Consider the following 18906-nt stretch of genomic DNA (forward strand, 5'->3'; position numbering starts at 1 on the left):
GAACTTAGACTAAAATATATATACATATTGTATAAGTGTGTGCGTTATGTAGAGGATGAAAGATATAGTCAATTGATACTCTAGTTTTGAGCTTATAATTCTTCTTCCTCCCCTTCTTCGTCACAACTTCTCCCTCTATTACTCCTTATTTCTTCCGCATTAAATATGTTGCTTGATACAGTAACTCGTGTGATAAACAATGCTATCATCATCAAGAGGAACACATGATTCATTTTGAAAGGTCGATTTCGCGAAAAGAAAACCTTTTTCTCTTTGATAGGATCACCATCAAATCATAAATACTTATTTCCTATCCTAAAATTTGCTGACTTCTTTATCTTTTCACTATTATTACATCGCTTTTTTGTGTCTATTTGTTTTTCCAATATACGTAACTTTCATCAATGCACGTTTTATTACTTCCCTTTAAAATACGAGTGTAGCGTTTCCGGTCTCTGGCTTTTATGGTTTGTATAGGTTGCGGTGCTGTGTCTGATTGTGGAAATATTTATATCGTATCTCACATTAAAAATCTAATATTACTCTTCTTACTTATTTCTCTTTTATTCAATTGCATCGACCTAAAGATTATAAAATCATACTACTGAGACATCGGCTTGTGTTATTTATATATGGATGGCTACACCCCTGATTGAAAAGAGTAGGGACATTCCATAGCGGGCCGCTCGCTGCGACTTGCATGATCCGTCTTAGTAAAAAGACTTTCTTATATGTGGCGTGATGACTCAGATGGCAGAATAATCGCTCCACGTGCAAGTGACTCTGGTTTAAATTTCTGTGTTCGAATGTGTTCTATTGATGTGTCCAAAAGAGGGCGTAACTTGAAACTAAAACTTTGGGTCGGTTGATTTCGTTGTTTGTGTTGGGGTGCGACGTTATGTGTAATTGTGTAAATAATATAACACACGCACAAACACAATAGTCATCCACATACAGACTATTTCTCTGTATCACTGTTCTTCATTGTGGACAGACCAGCACTTATCCCAAGGCCGGAATTGAACCACCAACCATCGAGTTCGTAGTTAGTAATTCAATCCATTAGGCTATTGGGCAGGCGCCGCTGGCAATGATATCTAGCAATGCTCTATTTGTTTAAATACCTACATGCATACATATAAAGCATTTTATTTAAAATCTGCACAGTACGAGAGGCGTGCAATAAGTAATACCCCTGACCCACTTCCCATTGCAGTAGAGCAACGAAACTTGGCACAGTTATTAGTCTTTCTCTACATAGGAACCACTCAGAGTTATGAATTTCTCCTATCGTTTGATGCAGCTCTGGAGACCGTTTATGTAGAACACCCCAGGTTGGTCCTCCAACCACGACGTGACTTCAGAAATCAAGGCTGCATCATCTGGTAAACGTTTTCCTTTCAAAATCAACTTCATGGCTGGGAAGAGGTGAAGCTCAGATGGTGCAAGGTCAGGAGAGTAGGGAGGATAGGGTGGATTTCATACCCACACGCCCGTGCTTCTGATCTGGCGACATGCAAGTTGTGGACCGGAGCGTTTTCCTGCAGGGGAGGGTACCTTTACTGATCTTGCCTCGCCTCTTGATTTTGATAGTTTCCCTTAATTTCCTCAAAAGTGAAGTATAATAGGCTCCTATAATTGTGGTACCCTTTGACAGGAAATCTGTCATTACTACTCACTCCTGGTCCCAGACCTTGCTAGCGGAGGACTGCACCCTTGCCTTCTTTGGCGGTGGTGAGTCCAAGTGTTTCCACTGCATTGACTGGGATTTGGTCTCTGGATCATAGTGATGGACCTAGGTTTCATCCTGTGTAATCAGTCTTTTGAAAACTTTGACTCATATTCTTGACACATCTCCAAATTCATCCTCGAGCATTCGATGCGTTCTCACTTCTGGAATGATGTGAGCAACTTGGGAATCCATCTGGCAGACACCTTATGCATATGCAAATGGCCATGAATGATAGTTTCCACAAACCCTGTACTAATCTTTACATTTTGGGCTATTTGGCGAATAATAATGCGCCGATCTTCCAAAATGGCAGCATAAACTTGACGGATAGATGCCTCAGCACTGGCAGAAGGGGGTCGACTAGGTGCGGGAGCTGTTTCCACAGACTTTCGGCCATGTTTGAATTCACGATGCCAGCGTTTTACAAGGTCATATGATGGGGCATTATCACCATAAATTTCTTTCATTTCATCAAAAGTCTCCTGTGGTGTGCGTCCTTTCAAATACAAAAACCGGATCATTGCTCGACATTCAACAGGCTCCATTTCACACCTGACTCAGTTCAAACACCTGTAAAACAGAAACCACAATTAGTTCAGAGCTGTAATTTGCCACATAACCCGTAGAGATATAACTCATTGCACATACAAAATTTCAACTAGATCAGAAAACTAGAAGTAGGTCAGGGGCATTACTTATTGCACGCTCCTCGTACAATGTCTGTTGAATAGACTGGGTTTCATCGATCTTGTCATGCCCGATCTGGAGTAGAAACTAGCTTCTAATCAATATCCGGCATAACCAGATCGATGAAATCTGTGTACATCTGACAGACACTGTAATGTATGGATTTTAAAATAAAATACTTTATACTTACTCTTGTAGAATCTACATTAATTCTATTCTATTACTTAGAATCTATCTTTTTCTCCTCATATTCGTTTTATATAAAAATCCTTGAAATATCACATAGGTTCACTTTCACAATGCTTCTATTAATAAAGAAACAAAATATTAGCCTATTGATGTGGTTTTTATTTTGTATCTTTCAAGCAATCTGTATTATATAGATAGATAGATAGATAGATAGATTGATTGATAGATAGTGGTTGGACATCGTCGTATACGTTACGTCTAATTCAAAAGCTAGTTCCTGAATAGTTGTGCGTCGATTTGTTAACATCCAATGGCCGATCACTACGTTCATCATCTTTAAGTCTCTCGTCGCCACAAAATTTCGTAAACCACCATAATGCTGTACGTTCAGTAGTGGTTGCTGGGCCAAACGCTTCCTTGATATCGCGTGCTGTTTCAACAGCTTTTCTGCATATAGATAGATAGATAGATAGATAGATAGGTCGAAAAAGTAAGCCAGAGACACCTGTTTCACCGTATTACGACTTATAAGTATGACTATACGGATCGAGTGTTTTTTTACCCCGAGATTCGTAACTCGATTGCAAAATAACTTTTTTTTACAAGATTCGTAACTCGATTGCAAAATCACTTTTTTTACGAGATTCGTAACTCGATTGCAAAATCACTTTTTTTTACAAGATTCGTAACTCGATTGCAAAATCACTTTTTTTACAAGATTCGTAACTCGATTGCAAAATCACTTTTTTTTACGAGATTCGTAACTCGATTGCAAAATCACTTTTTTTTTTTTACAAGATTCGTAACTCGACTGCAAAATCACTTTTTTTACGAGATTCGTAACTCGATTGCAAAATCACTTTTTTTACAAGATTCGTAACTCGATTGCAAAATCACTTTTTTTACAAGATTCGTAACTCGATTGCAAAATTACTTTTTTACGAGATTCGTAACTCGATTGCAAAATCACTTTTTTTACGAGATTCGTAACTCGATTGCAAAATCACTTTTTTTACGAGATTCGTAACTCGATTGCAAAATTACTTTTTTTACAAGATTTGTAACTCGACTGCAAAATCACTTTTTTTACGAGATTCGTAACTCGATTGCAAAATCACTTTTTTTTACAAGATTCGTAACTCGATTGCAAAATCACTTTTTTTACAAGATTCGTAACTCGATTGCAAAATCACTTTTTTTACGAGATTCGTAACTCGATTGCAAAATTACTTTTTTTTACGAGATTCGTAACTCGATTGCAAAATCACTTTTTTTACGAGATTCGTAACTCGATTGCAAAATTACTTTTTTTACAAGATTCGTAACTCGACTGCAAAATCACTTTTTTTACGAGATTCGTAACTCGATTGCAAAATCACTTTTTTTTACAAGATTCGTAACTCGATTGCAAAATCACTTTTTTTACAAGATTCGTAACTCGATTGCAAAATCACTTTTTTTACGTGATTCGTAACTCGATTGCAAAATTACTTTTTTTTACGAGATTCGTAACTCGATTGCAAAATCACTTTTTTTACGAGATTCGTAACTCGATTGCAAAATTACTTTTTTTTACAAGATTCGTAACTCGACTGCAAAATCACTTTTTTTACGAGATTCGTAACTCGATTGCAAAATCACTTTTTTTTACAAGATTCGTAACTCGATTGCAAAATCACTTTTCTTACAAGATTCGTAACTCGATTGCAAAATCACTTTTTTTACGAGATTCGTAACTCGATTGCAAAATCACTTTTATGATGTGATGATAAGTCTAGTATTTTTGCTTTACTCTATTACGCTTACTCCACAGCAAGAGAAATTACAGCGGTTATTTGTTTTGTTTATATTTCGCTACAAGTTATTGAAAGAACTTTATTTTAATCAAGAACTTTATTGAACTACGAATAGTAATTCTTTACGTTCACCATTATTTCAACTACTAGAGTGCTCAACCAACAAATGACGAGTAAATGTAGGTATCTACAAGTAGCTGTTTCACAGCATTTCGGCTCTTCAATGTGGTTAGACCTAGCGAGTCCTTTTCACATCCGTCGCATAAATAACATCCAAGAACGATCCTATTTTTCCTGACTTAATTTGATCGTTTTTTTATTACAAAGAAGTCACGGCTTATCAAGACCCGACGGCAATTCGAGGATAAGGGTTAGTCTATTCTTATATCAGTCAAGGTATTAGATAAAGAAACTTTGATATTTCGATAGAATTAATGTCAAGTGTATTTGTTACTATGGACGACACATTTGAACCATAGTGTCGTAGGTAAAATAGTCAATGTGCAGTATTGATGATCGATTTTTGTTATTGATTTGGCATCGGTTTCTAAAAACGATTATAGTTATACGAGATGAATATCTGTCAGAGTATATGCATGCACGTAATGCACACAATTCTTCACATACAACAAACGTAAACACATCCATGTCACATACAGCTATGCGCATACATTGTATCTCATATAAGCACGAGTTTCTTTTTCTCACACACCTATACGCATACTCCCTCTCCTCTCATTCGAATATAGATTTTATCTCACGTAGCCCATCCACACTCTAGTCTGTATAAAACGTATACACACTGGATACTTCTCATAATATAAACATATACTCTCTCATAAACATGGGAAAGAATTTGAATGCTTACTAGACATTACCTTCAAGTTATTTTGGTTACTTTGTAGAAGAGTTTGTCAGGGCAACTTAACATGAAGATAGTTCATCTGACAAATAATCCCTAAAAATATTCTAGATAAAACAAAATATGTGGAACACATCCTCTTAGTATGACTACACACCGGATTATATATAGTATGTTGCACCTTCTCCTTGTAATGTTTTCTCTAGTAACAGAAGTTACCTGAATATTCCACCAGACCATATGAATTTTCGTTATGGAATTCTACAATACTACGAAAAGACAATACAAAAACTATAATATACTTAACTTGTCAATTGAGCAGAGGAAAATAAATGGCCGTCACTATTTTACTAACTAAACAGTTTAGAAGTAAACAAGGAATTGAATTGAACATACAGATATCTACGTTTCTCATGTAGACATTAAGAGTTGCTCCAGTCAAGGTCCTGTTGATGTCTAATATATAACTTACGTGAATTAAAGAAGAGAATGTAAAAACATTATTGTAAACATGCACAGAGTTGCAGGTTTTAGTGGTGAATTCCAATTATAGACGTTGCAGTTAATAGATGTTTAGCCGAGGTAAAAATCGGAATGGAGCATAGAGAATTAAAATATGTGGTTGTAGATCTGTACTCAAATATCTTTTGTTTGCTTGAAATAAAATAAATTCCTCATTAAACGAGGAATCATGTTAACCACGAACTATTTGAGAAAATAACGTTCCTTGATATTTTGCAGATAAGCCACCAAGTACGGTACATACGAAAGTTCAAGTGTTTCTGTGGAATTAACTGAATTCGAACTTAACATACATGTTGTCAGTCGATGTCGTAAACCATCGCCACCTTCCTGCTGCTGCTTCATTTAATCTGAGTTTAACGATAAAAATACTATTTGAAACAAGCGTAACCGACTGATCGACTTACAAACCGACTGACAAAGCATATTATAAATATTCGAAGTCGCATCTAATAAAACAATAAACAAATTCATTGAACCAAGTAAACGACGCTCTTTCAAAAAAATATATATAATAAAATAAATAAATAGATAAATAAAATAAATGAATAAAATAAGAAAAAAGATGCCGCAGATAACGAGGGTTGGATTTTCCCAATTGACCAACATACTCATAGACGAATCAAGGTATTTCAAAATCTTTCCTTTTTTATTATTTAATTGTTTTTCTATCCTCAAAATCGTCCAATGGTTCAGGGTTCGAATCATCGTTTTGCCGATGTTGAGATAAAGTAGTTTCATGATGTCTGCCAATGCTATCCGCAACTTCCCATCCCACTCCCAATGTGTCCACATCCCAACACTATGTACAGCAAGGCTAAGCGATTACACGTGAAGTCGAGGAAGGTTTAACACAGAATACACAACAGAATGCACATTGTCATTTTACTTCATTCATTCGTCGTTCTACAACCGAGACATTTTTGCTTGACACTTATAAAAATAGAGACGACCGGACGACGACGCATCCTGATGCGGACTTTCCCCGGATTTCCATTAAACTCCTATCAGCTAGGCATCTCTGACACTACTACGTTACCACCGCCCTCACATACAATTAGAATAGGTTGGACTTGAGGGATGCTGCTGGGTAGCAAGTTAAGATCCAGTGATGTCTACTTTTCGGGTAACATTGTGTTCTATTTCTGTTAACGATCAAAATGCAATGTTATCCTATTCAAATTCTCTTCAGTAAGAGGAATAACACAAAATATTTTTCTTTCCGACCTCGCATTTTTGCTCGACAGTCAATCTGTTACGCTTCAGGTTAAAATAGGATTTGTGTCTCTATGGCATACTTCAGTTTAGAATAACACTAGCATTTCAGCCCGGCGCTGCCCGGGTGTTTGGAGGTGTATTTTGAGAAAAAAAAAGGTCAATTTTTAAAATTTTGACCCTTATTATGACACCTTAACATTTATTGTTTTGGACTCAAATCAAATTATTAAGTTAGATCCATGTCCAAGGAACCTATATCTAAAATTTCAATTGTTTATACCCAAAATTAGCGGTTGAGTTTGGTAGAGTTCTCAAAGGTCAAATCGTTGAATTTGACCCCTTAACAACTAAATTTCTCGCCGAAAACGGATCACAAAGATTTTTTCCAAATCTCAGTACTCTGTATATCAAATTTCGAGCCTGTAGACTCAAAATTGACAGAGTTATTGCATAAGGAAATATAGACAGACACACAGACACATGGACAGACAGACACGTTCACTTTTATATATTTCGTTGATCTGACACACTCAACGTAAAACTAGAATTTTCCTTGGTGTGTCACACTTTGAAATAACATTTTCTCGATTCATCATAATTTGGATTATTTGTACTACGATTATTATCTTGAGTTTCAGTGTTGGCTGATGTAATCGTGTGCATTCTCCATATGTATGAAAACGGGAATCTTACTGTCAGACTGTAGAATCTGCAAGGATTCGATTGGAATCTTTTATTTAATCCACGGGAGTAGCATACTTTCGCGCCATAAACAATGAGCGGATAGAAATCCTAAGTAATTCACAATTGTATTTTGAGTATAGCCCGTAAGTGATGTTTGAACAAGAAGAGTATCGTTTACAATAGAATTTAACCAAATACCTTATTCGAGAGAAAGAATGCCTAGTTGGATATGATAAACATGAAGAAGGTTTTATTGGAAATTATCAATGTTGAATATAGATTTTAGTATTGTAAAAGTTGTCTCCCCTTTTAACAGCTTCAGATTTATGCTTACTTTTCAAAGACATAGGCTTTTGAGTAACTTAGAGTCATTCCCTTTCGTTTATATATATATATATATATATATATATATATATATATATATATATATATATATATATATATATATACTGAACGTCTGTGTGTGTGTCTGGTCACGAATAGGCTCCTATATGGTTGACTATTACAGAAAACTGTAAAACTGATCACATATAATGATAGAAGATGTATCGAGACACAGGAATGGGTATGTTTGATTTGGCATAATGATGATTCATTAAAATTGTGGGATCTGCGTACGCGCCTGGTCCACAAAGCATGGAAATAAAAAATTTAAAAATGAAAAAAAAAAAAAAACCGTTTACAAGTGTTTTTGATATAGATGTACATAATAATACTTTGATAAGTATGTTTTAACTTAAATAGGGATGGTATAATAAAATTGTGGGGTCTGCGTTCGCGCCTGGCCTCCATAGAATGGAAATAGGCACAGACTTTACTAAAGACTTTTCATATCTATCTGCGTAAATATACTTTGATAATTATGTTTCAGTTTGAAGAAATATGGTATAATAAAATTATGGGGTGTTCGTTCGCGCCTGACCTCCATAGAATGTAAATATGTCACAAAGTTTAACAAGTTTTTTTTTAATATAGATCCACAGAATATTGTGATAAGTGTTTCAGTGTGAACAGGTATGGTATAATAAATTATGGGGTTTATCTATTTTCTTTTTACTTTCATCATATTTTGCTTTGATTTTGATACCCCCCAAATTCGAAGCTATCTCTTTACAACCGTTCCTTTTCATAACCTATCATACTTTCATAAATCAGAGTCCATTTTCTGTAGGCTGTTTTTGAACCCGGTCAACAACGGGTACTTTTGCTAGTATATATATATATATATATATATATATATATATAAACATAAACGAGTGATTACGTAATACTCGCGCTCTTTGTGTCGACATGTAAATAAAAGAGAGACGTGTCTCTCTCAGTGTATGTGTGTTAAACATCTTTACGTGACAATTAATTTATCTTTTTGTCAAGTGTTGTTATGACTTCCAGTGTGAATCTTATTCAAAACAAACAGGATGTTTTTTTATTTGATTCTTTACTATAATCACCCATCAGTGGTTAATTCATGATAAACCATCAGGTTCGATGTTGAATCAGCCTTGACATTTAAAAAATAATGCTTGAGTTGAAAACAGTAGTTCGAGTTATCCAGTTCAAATTTAGAAACCTCGCTTCAGTTTGAAATAAGATTTCTATCATTCAAGATGCGGACTGACTGAACAAACACGCATAAAGAATAACTTTTCTTTTTGTTTACTATTTTCTGTGCTCAAAGTCTTGCACTCTTAACAAACAGTAAAAGTAGTGAAGTTTTCGTACATTTGTCAAACTTTTTCTCGTCAAATGCTATCAATCAGGGACATTTATTTTTGTTTTCGTTTTCCTGGCTTGATCTAATGCAGAGAGATATTAATTTCAGATTTGCGCATGACGCAATGCTCAACGTACCCAGCTCAATCCTCGCAGCTTAACGTTCCCAGCTCAACTAGCTTCTCCGTTGCTTTGATGTAGGGCAGTCAGAATCAACGAAATGTTCAATTGATTCAAACCTGACGACATTGGATCGGATTACATGCCTTCTCACTTCCTGCGTCTGATATACAAAATAAAGTGGCAGGATTTAGTCATATTGCATTGCCGGACCGGATGGACTCCTGATAAATTACCCACACTTGGGTCAAGGAGAAATATTCCATTAGTCTTTATGGCCTGCTTTTAGACATCTGGACTTTTTCGGATAAACCAAATTTGACAAGGAGAAATAAGTTAAAAAAATGAATATAAACACGAATAAAAAAGAACTCCAATAATTTTAGTGTTATTTTTCAATCAATTTTTTCCGACCTCTTTTTTATTTTACATTCATTATTTTTTTATTTTTATTGATTTTCGTTTTTCTGTGCTTTTACATTTATTGTTTTTTTCTTTTTCTTTTACATTTATTGTTATTTTCTTTTTCTTTTACATTTATTGTTTTTTCTTTTCCTTTTACATTTATTGTTATTTTCTTTTTCTTTTACATTTATTGTTTTTTTCTTTATCTTTTACATTTATTGTTTTTTCTTTATCTTTTACATTTATTGTTTTTTCTTTATCTTTTACATTTATTGTTTTTTCTTTTCCTTTTACATTTATTGTTATTTTCTTTTTCTTTTACATTTATTGTTTTTTTCTTTATCTTTTACATTTATTGTTTTTTCTTTTCCTTTTACATTTATTGTTTTTACATTTTCTTTTACATTTATTGTTATTTTCTTTTTCTTTTACATTTATTGTTATTTTCTTTTTCTTTTACATTTATTGTTTTTTCATTTTTTTTTACATTTATTTATTTTTCTTTTTCTTTTGCATATATTGTTTTTTTCTTTTTCTTTTACATCTATTGTTATTTTCTTTTTCTTTTACATTTATTGTTTTTTCTTTTTCTTTTACATTTATTGTTTTTTCATTTTCTTTTACATTTATTGATTTTTCTTTTTCTTTTACATTTATTGTTTTTTCATTTTCTTTTACATTTATTGTTTTTTCATTTTCTTTTACATTTATTGTTTTTTCATTTTCTTTTACATTTATTGTTTTTCATTTTCTTTTACATTTATTGTTTTTTCATTTTCTTTTACATTTATTGTTTTTTCATTTTCTTTTACATTTATTGTTATTTTCTTTTTCTTTTACATTTATTGTTTCTTCTTTTTCTTTTACATTTATTGTGTTTTCATTTTCTTTTACATTTATTGTTTTTTCTTTTTCTTTTACATTTATTGTTATTTTCTTTTTCTTTTACATTTATTGTTTTTCATTTTCTTTTACATTTATTGTTTCTTCTTTTTCTTTTACATTTATTGTTTTTTCATTTTCTTTTACATTTATTGTTATTTTCTTTTTCTTTTACATTTATTGTTTTTTCTTTTTCTTTTACATTTATTGTTTTTTCTTTTACATCTATTGCTTTTTATCTTTTTATTTTACATCTATTCTTTTTTCATTTTCTACATTTATTGTCTTTTCTTTTATATGTATTGTTTTTCTTTTTCTCTTACACCTGTTGTTTTTTCTTCTTCTTCCATATTTATTATCATTTTTATTTCGTTGTATTTCATGCATCTTGTTATTCTTTCTCTTTCTTTTTATTCCATGTACATTGTTTCTTTTTATTTAATTTTATGTTTTATTATTTTCCCCTTTCTTCTCATTATATATTTTTTCTTCCTAGTTATTTTTCTTTTCATTTGCTTTTCGTCCTTATTTTTCATTTATTGTTTCAATTTCTATCCCTTTTTATTTTCCATTTATTGTTTCATTTTTTATCTAATTAATTTCGTTTTATTTTACGTTTATTGCTATGTTTCTCTGTTTTTCTGTTTTGCGTATGATTATTTATCGTATGATTATTATGATTATTATCTTCAAATTTTCCACAGTCTTTCTTTGCCCTGTTTGATATCTAAACATATTTTCTATGCTTGTTTTATATTTTCTTTATTTCTCAAGAAAAACTTTAAAATTCTTTTATGCTTTATTTCATATTTATTTTTAACGGTTCTCTATTACTCTATTATTTGTTTGTTCTATTCTCTCGTCTTCGTTTCTTTTGCTTTGTGTTTTTTATTTGCATTCATATCGTTTTTATTCTTTTTTATTTTATTGGGCGTTTTTGTTTCTTTTTATTCTTTCTTTAGTTTTAAATTTTCATTCATTTATTTTACTATCTTTTTCATTTCGACCCTAATGATTTTCATTCCTATATTTTCATTTCTTGTTATTCGTTTTTTATTTCTTCATTTTTTATATTCATTCATTTAATGTCCGTTTTCCATCCCATTAAAACTTTTTTATTCTGTTTTTTTTTATCAAATTTATTTTAATTTTTCTCTAATTCTTATCATTCCTACTTTTTAAAAATTTCATTCATTTTTAAATTTTGTCTTTTTTGCTTTTCATTAATTTCTTATTTATTTGATATTTTTGATTTCCATTTATTTTTTTAATCCTTCATTTTTGCTTTCCTTCATCTTTTTCTCTTTTAAATTTTTCACATTGTAATTCTCAGTCATTTCTTTCTTTTTATTTTCCTTTTCAATTTCCATTCATTTTTTTAACTTATATTATAATTCCTAGTCATTTGCTTTCTTTTTCTTTTCAATTTTCATTCATTTTTTTCTTTTTTACTTATTATATTTTAATTCCCAGTCATCTCCTTTCTATTTTCTTTTTCTTTCCAATCGTCATTTATTTTCTTCTATTTTTAACATTTTCATTTAGTCATTTCTTCTTGTGTTCATTTTAGTCTGTTGCAATTTTAGTCCATTTGTTTTCATTTATTATTTTTTCAAGTTTTCTTTTCTCTTTTTCCTTTGTTTTATATATTATTATCTTATTTTATTTCTATTTTTCGTTTTTACATATATTAATCGCACATTATTGTATTTTATTTTTCATTCTCAATTCTTTTCACTATGTTTCCTTTTGTTTCTCAAGTACAAACTATAATTTTCATAAATACAAGCAAAGATTAGATGGACGCATCTTATTCTAAATGCTTCTAAACATCTCTATAAGTATCTGAATATTGGTTTGTCGATCTGTCATGTATGTTTCAAATAGCATTTATTGGTCTGTCACGCATAATATTGAAATAATATATTAATCGATCATCCTTCAGATTGAATAGAGATATCTAATCTATGAAACTGTATGTCAGATTGTCACATTTATCTTGGATCTAGAATGTTTGCCAGTCACGCTAATTTGTTTCAAATAGCATCCTCTTCGATCTACACTGCTTTAAATCTTAAATAGCATTTTAATAGACACATTTCCATAAAAAGACTTTGCCCATCCACCGTTACAGTTATGCTTGATTTTTACTTTATATTGGAAACCACGGATATGAAACGGAAGTATCTTAAGAACATCTGCTATGATACTATCGCTTCTCGGGGGAGGGTTACTTGGTTGGGGAACGTCCTGGGAACGCAACCAGCTCCATGGGGGGAATAAACGATATTCAATGATATCTAACAATAGGCACATATTGGAAACATCAACAAAAACGGGTCGATATGTCGTCGGCTATAACTGGCTGGCATGGGTCGCTTCTTCATTGTGTCGTGATAGACATCTCCCCATCGTCGGCATTAATGGCATGCTGAAATCGAACGCAGGTCCGAAAATAGCGATAAAATGCATTTTTATAAAAATATATATAGTTTATTTAAGATTTAACAATGAAATTATATTTAATTCTCTCTTTCAATGAAGAAAGAGAGAAATGGGGAGTGAAAGAGAGAAATAAAGAAAGAGAGAGAAAGAAAGAGAGAGAGAGAGAGGCATTCATACATAACGTTTAAACATTGTTTTGTTTTTGTATTCATGAGTTCCTTTGGGTTTGACCTTTCAAATTCTAAGGTCTTATATCGTTTTGCCTTGGTTTAATATTATAAACAAGCTGTCATTCTTGGCTTGAGTCATAGCAGAACATTTTCAAAATCACAAACACCTGTTTAACACATCTGCACTTTATATGTACAGACCAAGTTAGGCACAAGGTTTATTAATGTAGAAGCCCCCGGATCCTTCAAAAGAGGCTACGATATATGCCACGAAATGAGTGGTGATCACGAAACCATCGGCCAACACGGGTTCGTGAAGATATCGTACCATACTGCTATTCTTCTATTTCTCCATTATCCTTTCTGATTGTAATTTCTTATTTTTCATGAATGATGTTCAATCGATAATCCGAGATAAGACGACTCCACGAAAATCCGATCGTCATTTTCACCATGCTTAAATCCCAAGAGGCCAAAATGGTACTATCATCGCAAATCTATTCGAAAGATGGTAGATAGCAACGGAATGAGACACAAACATTCCTTTACAATGGGATTTTTTTTGGCTTCAACGATGAATCGAATTAAAGGAGCACAGGTTTATAAGTCTAAAATTAAACTGAGGTTTTCTGCTGTTATTTTCGTTCATAATAGAAATGCTATGGCGTTATTTTTCTCAAGTCACAAGAACACAATTCAGTAATGTAAAGAAAAACTGAAATGTAGTATAATATGTATTTAATTAAGAAATATTATTAAGATATATTACACAAATAAAAGTTAAAACGTGAACGGAACCATTATTGCTAATAGATTAATACGCGTACTGTTTGTTGAATATCAAGGCAAGGTATACTGGAAATGTCACCTAGTAGAAATAAAACCTGCTTGACACGCACCTGACCGGAAGAAATCGCCGTGGATCCTTCTTCACTCACTAACCTTGCTCATCGACACTGACAATAAAGAAATATCATATTTTTATACATCAGTTTTATTGTACTTCTTTTTAACACAGAGGATAACAACACGTTTAAAGTTACTAAAGATCACGGATTCATACTGAAGCAAGTGTCACTCGACGTTAATAGACGAGTTAACACAGTAATCAACCCAGAAGAAACATAGAGAGTTAGTGGCAGGTTACTTCTGTGAATAGGATTTCATAACTAGAAATTCAAGTTGAAACTTGAATATTAGCATTCATATTCTATATCCATACGTAACCGTTGTTTTGTCTTGTTTTTTCTAATAAATCACCACATATCAAGGTTAAAATACTTAAGGATAAGGATTATTGAGATAGCTAGATTTACAATTGAATGGTGATAAGAGATGACCAAGATCGGTCCTAACAATAGCCGATTGAGAAAACAGCAATTCTTACTCCTTTGTCATGCTTGAAATGTAAGGACTAAAATAAAAGGAGGAAAGAAACATGGTTCTTATCAAGAATACGACTAAATTTCCGGCAACTTTACGGTAATATCTTTCGGTAGATTACGGTAAGCTGTCTGAAGATGAAAACGTTATTATTCATTCAGTTGTCAGCAGATAGTGAGGTCAAATGAAATCGTTAAATGTATGTAAACAAGTAAAAAATTAATATATATATATATATATATATATATATATAAATATATATGTATATATATATACAGTGTCCCAAAAAGATGTATACACACTCTTTCATGCTTCCTGTAGCATTTTTTTTTTACAAAGGCATCACCACATTATCAAGGCCAAGAGGCCACTCAAGGATAAGGGTTAAAGAGTGTACAGTAGAAATTGGACAATATAGTAATCATTAGTAATGAAAATTTGGTAAATTTAATAACTTATATGGAACGGCTCATCAAGAACTTATTTACTTTAGACTTGAACACAACCATATTGTAGTCAGCCGGAAAGCAGGAAAACGGAAGACAATTCCACAGGCGTGCCATTCTAAGAAAGAAGCTTTGTTCATGGAATCTACGTTTAGGTTTAGGCACAGATAAAGAGTGGGGGGAATTATTGATAGTGTTTTCAGCTAGACGAATGTTTCTTGTGAAGGTTTGGCGAGGGGGGGACCATAGATTGAAGCTCAGTCGAACACTTTCCATAAAGTAAGGATCACATTATGCCACCTCACATATCCAAAATCGATCCGAAAGTCAACACCAAAGTGTACCTAGATGTACTGATGAGTGGGGTGACCTTCATGGTTGACAGACCCTGGGTGTGGCGTCGGCCTACAAGTCCAAAGAGACCCAGGGTCATCTCCGATCTGAACCCGCTGCACTACTTCGTTAGGTCATACGTCGAGGACATCACTAACATGACCTTCCACAACACCAAAATAAAAGTAGTGGAACGAAGAGAGGTTTTAAGCATACGTTCACCCATTTTTTATTTAGACATATGAAAAAATGATAGCGACTCCACCATGAAAACATGGTTACAAGTTTTGTCTCAACTTATAATCCTAAATTATTAATCCACTCAATACAATGATGTTGGATGAAAAATATGGTCCGCATATGCGAAAAAATTAGTCGCAATAATTTAATATTTATATGCATTTGAATTTTATCTTTAATGTATATAAATTTAATAAATAAAAAAAATACGACTACTAAACATTCGCTGTTTTCTTTATAGTGAATAATGAGGTTAAATAAATTTTATTAAAATCTAACCACATAATAGCTTCAAAACATAACATAATTAATAGAAAATATGAAGTCTTTCATAACTGTATGCCTCGTTCAAAATGTACATTTTCGTAATGTTGGCCTCATTAGATCAACAGTAACTTACAAGTATACGCAGTACATAAGAATAAAAAATAATTATCCTCAAGGAAGAAGAGAAGAAATATATTAAAAAATATAAACCAATCATAACTAAGCTATAACACGAACACAGTTGACGTAAACAAAATACATAATTGCTACTATAAAAGCAGTTCCAATTATAATCCATAAAAAATATATAAACCATGCAACAATACATTATTCAAATATTTACTTAAATAAATTTTGACTTAAAAAATAATTACAATAGAATTAATCTGTAATAAGATGATTAAATAAGACCTAAGGGAATGGAAAAAATAATGTGAGTTACTTCGCTTGGTTTAGACGAATTTTTCTTACAATCTGAAAATATTGAATGTTTCGTATTTGGCGAGTTATCCTGCATTTTTCTTTTTTCGCATTTTCTGTTTTCTTATTCTCTTGTTAAAGTGACATTATAGAAACTCACTGAAAAAATTCTGTATTTTACTGGTTGATGACAAAACGCTTGGTATAAATTAAAATTTTTATATATATATATATATATATAAAATTTTTATATATATATATATATTGTATTTGCGCACAGAAAGTTGTTAGATGAGATGTCATTGGTACCGTCGGTTTCAAGCCCGATATTTAGGACCGTGTTAGATGTCCATATAAACTCTCTTCAGCCAATACTCATTTCATATATATATATATATATATATATATATATATATATATATATATATATATATATACACGTGTCATTGGATAATTATATTAAAAAAAAAACAATATATATGCCGCTCCCCATATAGGGGTACCAAATTTGTTTAAGGGAAAATTATTGCCAACTCGCTTTTAGGTAAAAAATGCACTTTCGTAAATAATTGAATTCATTCAAAATGTGTCAAAAAGCAAAAACAAATAACATCTATATATATGCGTTACATTGTCTGATGTAATAGGGTTTCGCCGTTCTAGATATAAGAGTTCTATGATAAAGAAAAATCATTTTTTTATCGTCATATCGAATCTTCAACATTTTTTAGTAATCAAAATCCTTGGAGAATGCCACTGACTGAAAATTTGATCTGACAATAACAAGACGGTATCTATCTCAAACACCGTATATCAAGATTGATAAAACCTCGGCACACAAAAAACGGACTCTGTAATACATAGTTTTTAATTAAGATCATTTAGGTCTGATAGAACATACGATCGAGTAATTTATTGTTTTTAAACTAAATTATGGCCTAGGACGCACACTCTCTCCTTCTCTCTCTCTCTCTCTCTCACACACCCACACACACACACACACACACACACACACACATATATCTATAATATAAGCTGAACGTCTGTGTGTGTATCTGGTCACGAATAGGCTCCTATATGGTTGACTATTATAGAAAACTGATGACATATAATGATAGAAGATGTATCGAGACACAGGAATGGGTATGTTTGATCTGGCATAATGATGATTCATTAAAATTATGGGGTCTGGTCCACAAAGTATGGAAATAAAAAATTTAGAAAGAAAAAAAAAACGTTTACAAGTGTTTTTGATATAGATGTACATAATAATACTTTGATAAGTATGTTTTAACTTAAATAGGGATGGTATAATAAAATTGTGGGGTCTGCGTTCGCGCCTGGCCTCCATAGACTGGAAATAGGCGCAAACTTTAATAAAGACTTTTCATATCCATCTGCGTAAATATACTTTGATAATTATGTTTCAGTTTGAAGAAATATGGTATAATAAAATTATGTGGTGTTCGTTCCCGCCTGACCTCCATAGAATGGAAATATGTCACAAAGTTTAGAAGGTTTTTTAATAGAGATCCACAGAATATTGTGATAAGTGTTTCCGTGTGAACAGGTATGGTATAATAAATTATGGGGTTTATCTATTTTATTTTTACTTTAATCATATTTTGCTTTGGTTTTGATACCCCCAGATTCGAAGCTATCTCTTTACAACCCTTCCTTTTCATAACCTATCATACTTTCATAAATCAGAGTCCATTTTCTGTGGGCTGTTTTTGAACCCAGTATATATATAATTTTCAAAATGTGAGAGATGATATGATTATTTCTACAACCAAACAAGGTCGCAGCCCACAAGACTCACGGCAACCGCCAAACCTGGAGTCTAAGACTCGAGTTTCGCCTTCATTATTCCTCATCAGTTGAACACATTCGCATTAGGAATTCGAAAACCGAGTTTCTTGCATACGAATCGAGTACTCTGCCACTTGAGCTATCACGCCACACACAAGGAAGTTTATTAACTAACACAGATCAAGTAAACCGAGACGAAATCCGACTGCTGAATTAACATACTTCGTCTCGAACAAGGGGTGTGGCTATCCACCCAACGAGGACCCAAGCCGATGTCTCACAAGTAGAAATTTTACACTCAGTAGGACGATGCCATCCAACACGACAACCAAGACAGCCAATAATAATAGAATTTTCAGAATGTGAGAGATGATATAATTTTTTTCATATTGATAAATTGACATTGATGATAAAAAAATATGTGAGTATTTATGAAGACTGATAGCAATCCTCTCTATTGCTAAGATTCGAACTTTCCGGTTTCTGTTATCGTAAAACTCACACTTCGCTAATTGTGTTCGTAAACTATTTTCGTTAATAACTAATTTTCTATGTCATCGTTTTTCGTAATTTTGGGATA

This window comes from Euprymna scolopes, chromosome 13 (genome assembly GCF_053919585.1).
Source record: "Euprymna scolopes isolate OS-2025 chromosome 13, ASM5391958v1, whole genome shotgun sequence".
Classification (NCBI taxonomy): domain Eukaryota; kingdom Metazoa; phylum Mollusca; class Cephalopoda; order Sepiida; family Sepiolidae; genus Euprymna; species Euprymna scolopes.